Below are 14,937 nucleotides of genomic sequence, written 5' to 3'. Positions count from 1 at the left end.
CAATTTGCACAGATTAGTAAAATGAAGGGAAAAGTAGAGAAAAGATCAATCCGACATGGAACCTATGAAGATCATTCAATGGTGGGCGCCAAGATCCCTCTGGGATCTCTTGTTTATATTAAGGTCAAATGGCAAAAATGTATATCAATTTTTTTTTCCAAGTGCATGTTACGTCACATATTATTATAAACGGAATATTTTTGTTTTAATTTTTGAGATTTTAATTTAATATATATTTTTGAAGTTCAAAAGTGAACTATGCAAAAATTTATCTTCCAATTAATGACATATGATAACCTTTGTTTGAGGTTCAGAGACTTGCTCTTTGTACGTGACCTCTTGACCATTGTTTGAAATCACATAAGATCATATTCAAATCCTTTGTGTGACTGTCGCATCATGCTAGCTGACTGTTTAACACTTGCAAATCAATATCTTCTTTTTTTTTTGATATACAAAAGTGTATACATTTTTCATTCTTTTCATAAATTTAATTTTATTAGCTGGACTCAATGAAGTGAATGCTATGGTCTCAGCAGCTTGATTCTCTCTGAAACTCGGGTGGTTACCTCCTTATTTACACTGTCTAGCTTTCAATACAATTTAAACACAAAATTTATCTATAATTGAAAACTTAGATTTTTTATTTCAGATACAAATTGTATTCATTGATCTGTAATAATTAATTCTTTAAGGCAGTTATACGTGTTTACATTAATAAAATGCAGAAATCATCTGTAAGAAAGATTCATCTGAAAAAAAACAAACAAACAAAAACAAAAAACAAAAAAAACTGAAATTAAAGGTACAATGTAAAGGGATACAACTCTTGGAAGAGGGGAGGTAATTCTAAACAAACCACATGTATAATATGTAATTGACATAACTCTAACAAAAATCACAGATGTAACAATGGAGTAACTCCTATCATAAATCAGATATATTAAGGGAGATAACTTAAAAGGGAGATAACTCTTAACATATAAATCATTGATACAGGAAATATACAAGGGAGGTAACTAAATCACAGTATCATGTATTTTAGCGATTTGTAAGGGAGATAACTCTAACACAACAATTTTACATCAGTTATTAATTTCAATAGAATGTGCTGAGTTTGATGATACAGTTATATCATTATTTGTGGCATGCATTTTAGTTACGGTAAAATAAGATATTTTATCCATTCTATAATATTCTTTATCAAATCAAAATAAAATCCACAACAACTTTATTGAGTCATCTAATCAGGAATTTCAGAATTTAGTAAGGATTCTTTTATTTTAGTCAGAGAGTTTATTAGTTCAGGTTTTTAAGTATTCTTTCAGGCAAACAACTTTCAAATGTACTTCTGATTTTTACACACTTTCTAAACTAAACTATAAATTTTGAAACATTTCAGTGTATGTAGGACAGCTCCCACTCCATTAAGGAGCTATACATCTTTACTTGTTGGAGGTGGATCAGTGAGCATGTTCTCTTGACAATTGTTTTGATATGTTGCTACATGTATTGTTTGAATGAGATGGTGAACGAATAAATCCAACTAAGACATTATGCCAAGTGTTGATATGATTTATTCATTTCTTTCCATTGTTTGATGAGAAATGTGATAGGTGTAAAGGAAACTAGATCGATATACACATAGAGGGAACATGGTCGAGACAGCGGAAACCTGATCGGTATAGAAGGAACGTAAACAGTACAGAGGGAACAGTATCAGTATAGAGAGAACGTGATCGGTATAGAGGGAACACGATCGGTATAGAGGGAACAGGATCGGTATAGAGGGAACACGATCGGTATAGAGGGAACAGGATCGGTATAGAGGGAACAGGATCGGTATAGAGGGAACAGGATCGGTATAGAGGGAACACGATCGGTATAGAGGGAACCTGATCGGTATAGAGGGAACACGATCGGTATAGAGGGAACACGATCGGTATAGAGGGAACACGATCGGTATAGAGGGAACCTGATCGGTATAGAGGGAACAGGATCGGTATAGAGGGAACATGATTGGTATAGAGGGAACACGATCGGTATAGAGGGAACGGAATCGGTAAAGAGAGAACGTGATCGGTAAAGAGGGAACGTGATCGGTATAGAGGGAACGTGATCGGTATAGAGAGAACATGATCGGTATAGAGAGAACGTGATCGGTATAGAGAGAACGTGATCGGTATAGATGGAACAGGATCAGTGTAGAGGGAACATGATCAGTATAGAGAGAACGTGATCGGTATCAAGGGAACGGAATCGGTAAAGAGGAACAGGATCGGTATAGAGGGAACGTGATCAGTATAGAGAAAATACGATCGGTATAGAGGGAACACGATCGGTATAGAGAGAACACGATCGGTATAGAGAGAACGTGATCGGTATAGAGAGAACGTGATCGGTATAGAGAGAACGTGATCGGTATAGAGGGAACATGATCGGTATAGAGAAAACATGATCGGTATAGAGGGAACACGATCGGTATAGAGGGAACGTGATCGGTAAAGAGGAACATGATCGGTATAGAGGGAACAGGATCGGTATAGAGGGAACACGATCGGTATAGAGGGAACGTGATCGGTAAAGAGGAACACGATCGGTATAGAGAGAACGTGATCGGTATAGAGGGAACAGGATCAGTATAGAGGGAACAGGGTCGGTATAGAGGGAACACGATCGGTATAGAGGGAACAGGATCAGTATAGAGGGAACATGATCGGTATAGAGAGAACATGATCGGTATAGAGAGAACATGATCGGTATAGAGGGAACATGATCGGTGTAGAGGGAACATTATCGGTATAGAGGGAACAGGATCAGTGTAGAGGGAACATTATCGGTATAGAGGGAACAGGATCGGTATAGAGAGAACGTGATCGGTATAGATGGAACAGGATCAGTGTAGAGGGAACATGATCAGTATAGAGAGAACGTGATCGGTATCAAGGGAACGGAATCGGTAAAGAGGAACAGGATCGGTATAGAGGGAACGTGATCAGTATAGAGAAAATACGATCGGTATAGAGGGAACACGATCGGTATAGAGAGAACACGATCGGTATAGAGAGAACGTGATCGGTATAGAGAGAACGTGATCGGTATAGAGAGAACGTGATCGGTATAGAGGGAACATGATCGGTATAGAGAAAACATGATCGGTATAGAGGGAACACGATCGGTATAGAGGGAACGTGATCGGTAAAGAGGAACATGATCGGTATAGAGGGAACAGGATCGGTATAGAGGGAACACGATCGGTATAGAGGGAACGTGATCGGTAAAGAGGAACACGATCGGTATAGAGAGAACGTGATCGGTATAGAGGGAACAGGATCAGTATAGAGGGAACAGGGTCGGTATAGAGGGAACACGATCGGTATAGAGGGAACAGGATCAGTATAGAGGGAACATGATCGGTATAGAGAGAACATGATCGGTATAGAGAGAACATGATCGGTATAGAGGGAACATGATCGGTGTAGAGGGAACATTATCGGTATAGAGGGAACAGGATCAGTGTAGAGGGAACATTATCGGTATAGAGGGAACAGGATCGGTATAGAGGGAACGAATCGGTATAGAGGGAACGAATCGGTATAGAGGGAACATGATTGGTATAGAGGGAACATGATCGGTATAAAGGGAACAGGATCGGTATAGAAGGAACATGATCGGTATAGAGGGGACATGATCGGTATAGAAGGAACATGATCGGTATAGAGGGAACATGATCGGTATAGAGGGGACATGATCGGTATAGAGAGAACACGATCGGTATAGAGGGAACATGATCGGTATAGAGGGAACAGGATCGGTATAGAGAGAACATGATCGGTATAGAGGGAACATGATCGGTAAAGAGGGAACATGATCGGTATAGAGGGAACATGATCGGTATAGAGGGAACATGATCGGTATAGAGGGAACATGATCGGTATAGAGAGAACATGATCGGTATAGAGATAACGTGATCGGTATAGAGGGGACATGATCGGTATAGAGGGAACGTGATCGGTAAAGAGGGAAAATGATCGGTATAGATGGAACATGATCGGTATAGAGAGAACATGATCGGTATAGAGAGAACATGATCGGTATAGAGGGAACATGATCGGTATAGAGGGAACGTGATCGGTATAGAGGGAACATGATCGGTATAGAGGGAACATGATCGGTATAGAGGGAACATGATCGGTATAGAGAGAACATGATCGGTATAGAGGGAACATGATCGGTATAGAGGGAACATGATCGGTATAAAGGGAACACGATCGGTATAGAGGGAACGGAATCGGTATAGAGGGAACATGATCGGTATAGAGGGAACATGATCGGTATAGAGGGAACGGAATCGGTATAGAGGGAACATTATCGGTATAGAGAGAACATGATCGGTATAGAGGGAACGGAATCGGTATAGAGGGAACATGATCGGTATAGAGGGGAAATGATCGGTATAGAGGGAACGTGATCGTTATAGAGGGAACACGATCGGTATAGAGAGAACATGATCGGTATAGAGGGAACATGATCGGTATAGAGGGAACGGAATCGGTATAGAGGGAACATGATCGGTATAGAGGGGAAATGATCAGTATAGAGGGAACACGATCGGTATAGAGAGAACATGATCGGTATAAAGGGAACATGATCGGTATAGAGGGGAAATGATCAGTATAGAGGGAACAGGATCGGTATAGAGGGAACATGATCGGTATAGAGAGAACATGATCGGTATAGATGGGGCAGGATCGGTATAGAAGGAACGTAAACAGTACAGAGGGAACAGGATCGGTATAGAGGGAACATGATCGGTATAGAGGGAACATGATCGGTATAGAGGGAACATGATCAGTATAGAGGGAACAGGATCAGTATAGAGGGAACATGATCGGTATAGAGGAACAGGATCGGTATAGAGGGAACATGATCGGTATAGAGGGAACAGGATCGGTGTAGAGGGACAGGATCGGTATAGAGGGAACAGGATCAGTATAGAGGGAACACGATCGGTATAGAGGGAACAGGATCAGTATACAGGGAACATGATCGGTATAGAGGGAACATGATCGGTATAGAGGGAACAGGATCAGTATAGAGGGAACACGATCGGTAAAGAGGGAACATGATCGGTATAGAGGGAACAGGGTCGGTATAGAGGAACATGATCGGTATAGAGGGAACATGATCGGTATAGAGGGAACAGGGTCGGTATAGAGGAACATGATCGGTATAGAGGGAACATGATCGGTATAGATGGAACAGGATCAGTATAGAGGGAACATGATCGGTATAGAGGGAACATGATCGGCATAGAGGGAACGTGATCGGTAGAGAGGGAACAGGGTCGGTATAGAGGAACATGATCGGTATAGAGGGAACATGATCGGTATAGAGAGAACGTGATCAGTATAGAGGGAACACGATCGGTATAGTGGGAACGGAATCGGTATAGAGGGAACATGATCGGTATAGAGGAACAGGATCGGTATAGAGGGGAAATGATCGGTATAGAGGGAACAGGATCGGTATAGAGGGGAAATGATCGGTATAGAGGGAACATGATCGGTATAGAGGGAACGTGATCGGTATAGAGGGAACATGATCGGTATAGAGGGAACATGATCGGTATAGAGAGAACGTGATCGGTATAGAGGGAACAGGATCAGTATAGAGGGAACAGGATCGGTATAGAGGGAACGTGATCGGTATAGAGATAACGTGATCGGTACAGAGAGAACATGATCGGTATAAAGGGAACGGAATCGGTAAAGAGGAACAGGATCAGTATAGAGGGAACGTGATCAGTATAGAGAGAACGTGATCGGTATAGAGAGAACAGGATCGGTATAGAGAGAACAGGATCGGTATAGATGTATAGTCCGTTATAACGAGGTACCCAGTAGTAATCCGTAATAACGGGGTACCCAGTAGTAGTCGTAATAACGAGGTACCCAGTAGTAGTCCGTAATAACGAAGTACCCAGTAGTAGTCCGTAATAACGAGGTACCCAGTAGTAGTTCGTAATAACGAAGTACCCAGTAGTAGTCGTAATAACGAGGTACCCAGTAGTAGTCGTAATAACGAGGTACCCAGTAGTAGTCCGTAATAACGAGGTACCCAGTAGTAGTTCGTAATAACGAGGTACCCAGTAGTAGTCGTAATAACGAAGTACCCAGTAGTAGTCCGTAATAACGAAGTACCCAGTAGTAGTCCGTAATAACGAGGTACCCAGTAGTAGTCGTAATAACGAGGTACCCAGTAGTAGTCGTAATAACGAGGTACCCAGTAGTAGTCCGTAATAACGAGGTACCTAGTAGTAGTCGTAATAACGAAGTACCCAGTAGTAGTCCGTAATAACGAGGTACCCAGTAGTAGTCCGTAATAACGGGGTCCCAGTAGTAGTCGTAATAACGAGGTACCCAGTAGTAGTCCGTAATAACGAGGTACCTAGTAGTAGTCGTAATAACGAAGTACCCAGTAGTAGTCCGTAATAACGAGGTACCCAGTAGTAGTCCGTAATAACGGGGTACCCAGTAGTAGTCGTAATAACGAAGTACCCAGTAGTAGTCTGTAATAACGAGGTACCCAGTAGTAGTTCGTAATAACGAGGTACCCAGTAGTAGTCGTAATAACGAGGTACCCAGTAGTAGTCCGTAATAACGAGGTACCTAGTAGTAGTCGTAATAACGAGGTACCCAGTAGTAGTCCGTAATAACGAGGTACCTAGTAGTAGTCGTAATAACGAAGTACCCAGTAGTAGTCCGTAATAACGAGGTACCCAGTAGTAGTCCGTAATAACGGGGTACCCAGTAGTAGTCGTAATAACGAAGTACCCAGTAGTAGTCCGTAATAACGATGTACCCAGTAGTAGTTCGTAATAACGAGGTACCCAGTAGTAGTCGTAATAACGAGGTACCCAGTAGTAGTCCGTGATAACGAGGTACCCAGTAGTAGTCCGTTATAACGAGGTACCCAGTAGTAGTCGTAATAACGAGGTACCCAGTAGTAGTCGTAATAACGAGGTACCCAGTAGTAGTCGTAATAACGAGGTACCCAGTAGTAGTCCGTGATAACGAGGTACCCAGTAGTAGTCCGTTATAACGAGGTACCCAGTAGTAATCGTAATAACGAAGTACCCAGTAGTAGTCGTAATAACGAGGTACCCAGTAGTAGTCGTAATAACGAGGTACCCAGTAGTAGTCCGTAATAACGAGGTACCTGGTAGTAGTTCGTAATAACGAGGTACCCAGTAATAGTCGTAATAACGAGGTACCCAGTAGTAGTCCGTAATAACGAGGTACCTGGTAGTAGTTCGTAATAACGAAGTACCCAGTAGTAGTTCGTAATAACGAGGTACCCAGTAGTAGTCGTAATAACGAGGTACCCAGTAGTAGTCCGTAATAACGAGGTACCTGGTAGTAGTTCGTAATAACGAAGTACCCAGTAGTAGTCGTAATAACGAGGTACCCAGTAGTAGTCGTAATAACGAGGTACCCAGTAGTAGTCCGTAATAACGAGGTACCCAGTAGTAGTCGTAATAACGAGGTACCCAGTAATAGTCCGTAATAACGAGGTACCCAGTAATAGTCCGTAATAACGAGGTACCCAGTAGTAGTCGTAATAACGAGGTACCCAGTAGTAGTCCGTAATAACGAGGTACCCAGTAGTAGTCCGTAATAACGAGGTACCTAGTAGTAGTCGTAATAACGAGGTACTCAGTAGTAGTCCGTTATAACGAGGTACCTAGTTGTAGTCCGTAAACAGTAATTGTCGATAAGATTTTTCTCTATATCAAGTATTATTACTGACTGTCACTTAGTAGATAAGACATATGATAAAACGGCGGTACTTCATTATCAATCTTGATACGCCTTGCGGATAGATATTAATTATAAACTCCCAGTATAGCTGGAGCCTGGATGTTATCCAGTAATTATCGCGTCGCGTTTTAAAAGGACGTGACGTTAAGTGTTGTGAGATTGACTTTTATGTATCCTGTCCCCACGTAACTCAGCTCCCCTCCCCACACGTCAAAACAAATATAGATTTACGTCCCTTGTAGATATGAACTATTTTTCAGACAGGAGAATTTGTGCGTTATGAACGCTCCGTGTGTTTTAATTAAGTTAAATTCTCTCGAGATCTGAATAAACTGTCTATTGCCGACAGTAATTGCACTGCATTCTAAAATAACAATGAACCCGGGCATTGATCAGGGTCATGGTATTTCATGCTTTATAAACACGAATCGATCCTAATATCGATTATTGATCTCTCAAACTTTTTTTCTCTGTAAGCTTTTACAAAGTAATTACGTTATTTAGCCCAGAACACGATTATCTGCGGTTTTAATGTAAACTGTGTACATATTTGGTCCATCAGGGTTTATAACCAGTATTCATCGCTGTTTACTCCTCGCCAAAACCATCCTTCTCTCGTGTTCGATGTCGAGTTGTTCCGTCAACTTCCGGTCGCTCCGGATCCTCTTCTCTTTCTTGTCCCTCCTCGTCAATTAATAGTAAATACCTATCGACACTTTTTAATTGTCCTTTAAGCTAACCTCTCGGCGTCCGTCTACAACGTTTTCTTCTGAAATCGCTGATTGAGCAGATTTTGTCCGAGGTATATCCTTGGGGGAAGGGTAATAAATGCCCCTTTCTCAGGGACCCACTTAAACAAGATAATGTCCTAATGCACCTCCCCCAGGGATCCACTTATACAAGATAATGTCCAAATGCCCCTCCCCCAGGGACCCACTTAAACAAGATAATGTCCTAATGCACCTCCCCCAGGGATCCACTTATACAAGATAATGTCCAAATGCCCCTCCCTCAGGGACCCACTTAAACAAGATAATGTCCTAATGCACCTCCCCCAGGGATCCACTTAAACAAGATAATGTCCAAATGCCCTACCTCAGGGACCCACTTAAACAAGATAATGTCCAAATGCACCTCCCCCAGGGACCCACTTAAACAAGACGATTTCCTAGTTTGGTCTGAAGCATCCTTATGAGAAGGGAACTGGATTTATATAAACTGCGGAATTGATCCCTGGAAGAGAGGGACGGGGCCCAATAAGAGACACAGAAGAAAATCTAGATCAGCCTTGGGTGAAAAGGACTTGGGGGGGTTTCATATACACGAAGGGTCTGAGCCCCTTTGGGAATGACGGGCCGGGCCATTAGAGAAAAAAAGATTAAAAAAACAAATATTACTTCTGTGTGGAGGAAAGAATCTTACGCTACTAAGCTTCCTTTGGAAGAAGAGAGCTGAAATGATATATCGATTTATCCCCACCCCCTAACCCCGAGGCAGAGGCGTGGGCCCAATGGGAAAAGTCAAAAGAGATACTCTTAAGAGTAAATTACATTGTAAGTGAGTTTGCTTTGAATATTTTGGCACCATAAATCTTAATTTTAGTTAAAGGAAAGTGATGACTTCCATGCCATGGTACTGATAATTGAGCTATAACTAAATTAAATGAGGGTGTTTTGCCATGATCACCAAGATGTCAAGGTGAGCGATGCAGACCCTTTGGACCTCTTGATTCTTTCCTGTTTAATTTCACACCTCATTCCTAAATTTACATTGAGAATACGAAGGAATGGGAGTCTATCCTTACTTTGAATATGTGACAAAATTCATGAGATGAGTTGAAGGCCAGTCAGAATATCCGCATTGACTGACTGCTGGTCCAGTGGTGGTCTATTTAAGATGACCTCCAAAACTACTTTAAAACAACAACAAATTTGTTGGGTTTGGTTTGGTTTGGTTTATTTTGAGTGCGTATGTGTGTTTTAGGAGGCTGCGGTATGTTCGTGTTAAGTCTCCTTGTGATAGGCCGGAACTTTTGCCGATTTATAGTACTACCTCACTGAGGCATACTGCCGAAGACACCCAGCAGGACACCCCACCCGGTCACATTATACTGACAACGGGCGAACCAGTCGTCCCACTCCTTATATGCTGAGCGCTAAGCAGGAGCAGTAACTACCATTTTTAAAGACTCTGGTATGTCTCCGCCAGGGGACAGAACCCAAAGCCTTCCTCACAGGGGCGAACGCTCAACAGGTAGGGCGTAAGAATTGTACCTGTTGCCCCCATTACATGATCGTAGAAGGCGACTAATTTTGGGATCTTACCTTTTCTCTTCTTTCTGAACAACTTTCTTCTTCCTAATGTCTCCCTTGACAATGCCTCGCAAATTTGTTGTCGCTTCTTCTCTTGAACTTCGAGACAGGACTTTAATAGAGCTACACCGCGGTTTGTCACTGTCCTAGCTTGAGTTGTAAAAAATGCGACAATTTACGCGATACCCCATCTAAAACGTTAAGATAAGGTCGGTGCGAGATTGTTTTTCTGTATAAATAATACTCGTATACTTTCTGGGGTTCCATTTTTGGAAAGCCTCGTATCATAACGCAATGTGTGGACATTTTTAGGATAATATTATATTGTGTAGTTTCATAGCTGGACTTTAAACGATCATCGTACCGCTGTTTCCTCCATCGAGGACTCTCCAGTGATGCTAGGGACATCACGACTTCTCAGTGATTCGGATTGGAAGTTCGGAAAACCTAGTAGGCGGTCTATTCCGTTAGGAACTCATCTTCATTATTTCAACGAAAATTGCCATGCGTGAGAATCCCAGATAGTATTGCTGATTATTTACACTGTATAGCGTTATATACAAAGAGAACGTAGTTTCTTGTGAAAGCTATCAAATCTATTGGGATACGAACGCAAGTTAAAGAACCAAGAGTAACGATTACCTTTTTATAACAGCAAGTTTCATTATCAGAAATTACATAGTCAATAGTACACAGGGGAACATGTTCGACACATTTTATGTGAAAATGAATTTGGGGAATGGCGCCAGATTTTGCGCAAAACGGTCATGAATGTGTTAATAATTGTTTCCACACACCGATTACCATTGTATCGTAGTGGTAGATATATAGGCCCATACTTAGTAACACCTATGTCATCCCATTCCTAACAACTGGTATAAGGGGTGCCACCTCACCTTGCCTCACCACAAGGCCATCTTGTCGCGTTACCGAGAATCAAACACTGGACAGTAATGTTTTTCATCGGAGAACAACTTTATTTCCCCATCTAATGGGAGACTATATCAGACTTTGATATGTTTGATCAAATAGTTGACCCGTTATACCATGCCATACTCTATGTCATCAATATCGTTAGACACGTGTAGTGACACAAGGCGTGTACTATAAATACTTTGATACGACATACATATATACCAAGATGCATATATATGTGCATGTATCCGGCATAACATAATCACCCCATGTATCTGGCCATATGTATCCGGTATAACATCACCTCCACGGGTATCTGGCCATATGTATCCGGTATAACATCACCTCCACGGGTATCTGGTTATATGTATCCGGTATAACATCACCTCCACGGGTATCTGGCCATATGTATCCGGTATAACATCACCTCCACGGGTATCTGTGATATGTATCCGGTATAACATCACCTCCACGGGTATCTGTGATATGTATCCGGTATAACATCACCTCCACGGGTATCTGGTGATATGTATCCGGTATAACATCACCTCCACCGGTATCTGTGATATGTATCCGGTATAACCTCACCTCCACGGGTATCTGTGACATGTATCCGGTATAACATTATCTCCATGGGTATCTGGTGATATGTATCCGGTATAACATCACCTCCTGGGGTATCTGGTGATATGTATCCTTTATAACATCACCTCCACATGTATCTTGTGATATGTATCCGGTATAACATCACCTCCACGGGTATCAGGTGATATGTATCCGGTATAACATCACCTCCACATGTATCTGGTGATATGTATCCGGTATAACATCACCTCCACGGGTATCTGGTGATATGTATCCGGTATAACATCACCTCCACGGGTATCTGGCCATATGTATCCGGTATAACATCACCTCCACGGGTATCTGGTGACATGTATCCGGTATAACATCACCTCCACATGTATCTTGTGATATGTATCCGGTATAACATCACCTCCACGGGTATCTGTGATATGTATCCGGTATAACATCACCTCCACGGGTATCTGGTAATATGTATCCGGTATAACATCACCTCCACAGGTATCTGGCCATATGTATCCGGTATAACATCACCTCCACGGGTATCTGGTGATATGTATCCGGTATAACATCACCTCCACAGGTATCTGGTGATATGTATCCGGTATAACATCACCTCCACAGGTATCTGGTGACATGTATCCGGTATAACATCACCTCCACGGGTATCTGGTTATATGAATCCGGTATAACATCACCTCCACGGGTATCTGGTGATATGTATCCGGTATAACATCACCTCCACAGGTATCTGGTGATATGTATCCGGTATAACATCACCTCCACGGGTATCTGTTGATATGTATCCGGTATTACATCACCTCCACGGGTATCTGGTTATATGAATCCGGTATAACATCACCTCCACGGGTATCTGGTTATATGAATCCGGTATAACATCACCTCCACGGGTATCCGGTATAACATCACCTCCACGGGTATCTGGTGATATGTATCCGGTATAACATCACCTCCACGGGTATCTGGTGATATGTATCCGGTATAACATCACCTCCACGGGTATCTGGCCATATGTATCCGGTATAACATCACCTCCACGGGTATCTGGTTATATGTATCCGGTATAACATCACATCCACGGGTATCTGGCCATATGTATCCGGTATAACATCACCTCCACAGGTATCTGGTGATATGTATCCGGTATAACATCACCTCCACAGGTATCTGGTGATATGTATCCGGTATAACATCACCTCCACGGGTATCTGGTTATATGTATCCGGTATAACATCACCTCCACGGGTATCTGGTGATATGTATCCGGTATAACATCACCTCCACGGGTATCTGGTGGTATGTATCCGGTATAACATCACCTCCACGGGTATCTGGTGGTATGTATCCGGTATAACATCACCTCCACGGGTATCTGGCCATATGTACCCGGTATAACATCACCTCCACGGGTATCTGGTGATATGTATCCGGTATAACATCACCTCCACGGGTATCTGGTGATATGTATCCGGTATAACATCACCTCCACGGGTATCTGGTGATATGTATCCGGTATAAAATCACCTCCACGGGTATCTGGTGATATGTATCCGGTATAACATCACCTCCACGGGTATCTGTGATATGTATCCGGGTATAACATCACCTCCACGGGTATCTGTGATATGTATCCGGTATAACATCACCTCCACGGGTATCTGGTGATATGTATCCGGTATAACATCACCTCCACAGGTATCTGGTGATATGTATCCGGTATAACATCACATCCACGGGTATCTGGTGATATGTATCCGGTATAACATCACCTCCACGGGTATCTGTGATATGTATCCGGTATAACATCACCTCCACGGGTATCTGTGATATGTATCCGGTATAACATCACCTCCACGGGTATCTGGTGATATGTATCCGGTATAACATCACCTCCACGGGTATCTGGTGATATGTATCCGGTATAACATCACCTCCACGGGTATCTGTTGATACGTATCCGGTATAACATCACCTCCATGGGTATCTGGTGATATGTATCCGGTATAACATCACCTCCACAGGTATCTGGTGATATGTATCCGGTATAACATCACCTCCACAGGTAGCTGGTGATATGTATCCGGTATAACATCACATCCACAGGTATCTGGTGATATGTATCCGGTATAACATCACCTCCACGGGTATCTGGTGATATGTATCCGGTATAACATCACCTCCACCGGTATCTGTTGATACGTATCCGGTATAAAATCACCTCCATGGGTATCTGGTGATATGTATCCGGTATAACATCCCCTCCACATGTATCTGGTGATATGTATCCGGTATAACATCACCTCCACGGATATCTGTGATATGTATCCGGTATAACATCACCTCCACAGGTATATGGTGATATGTATCCGGTATAACATCACCTCCACGGGTATCTGTGATATGTATCCGGTATAACATCACCTCCACATGTATATGGTGATATGTATCCGGTATAACATCACCTCCACGGGTATCTGGTGATATGTATCCGGTATAACATCACCTCCACGGCAATCTGGTGATATGTATCCGGTATAACATCACCTCCACGGGTATCTGGTGATATGTATCCGGTATAACATCACCTCCACGGGTATCTGGTGATATGTATCCGGTATAACATCACCTCCACGGGTATCTGGTGATATGTATCCGGTATAACATCACCTCCACGGGTATCTGTAATATGTATCCGGTATAACATCACCTCCACGGGTATCTGGCCATATGTATCCGGTATAACATCACCTCCACGGGTATCTGTAATATGTATCCGGTATAACATCACCTCCACGGGTATCTGGTGATATGTATCCGGTATAACATCACCTCCACGGGTATCTGGTGATATGTATCCGGTATAACATCACCTCCACGGGTATCTGGTGATATATATCCGGTATAACATCACCTCCACGGGTATCTGGTGATATGTATCCGGTATAACATCACCTCCACATGTATCTTGTGATATGTATCCGGTATAACATCACCTCCACAGGTATCTGGTGATATGTATCCGGTACAACATCACCTCCACGGGTATCTGGCCATATGTATCCGGTATAACATCACATCCACAGGTATCTGGTGATATGTATCCGGTATAACATCACATCCACAGGTATCTGGTGATATGTATTCGGTATAACATCACCTCCGGAAATAACGGGTGCTACATTTGTAGGTTCAAGTATCTACCCTTTCCCTTTTTCAGTGTAATAACCTTCCTTGGTTTTATACCTGGTAAAATATGGTAATATCTCTGTGATAATCTAGTA

The sequence above is a fragment of the Pecten maximus genome, chromosome 9 (assembly GCF_902652985.1).
Source record: "Pecten maximus chromosome 9, xPecMax1.1, whole genome shotgun sequence".
Classification (NCBI taxonomy): domain Eukaryota; kingdom Metazoa; phylum Mollusca; class Bivalvia; order Pectinida; family Pectinidae; genus Pecten; species Pecten maximus.
Note: the sequence above shows the minus strand (reverse complement) of the source record.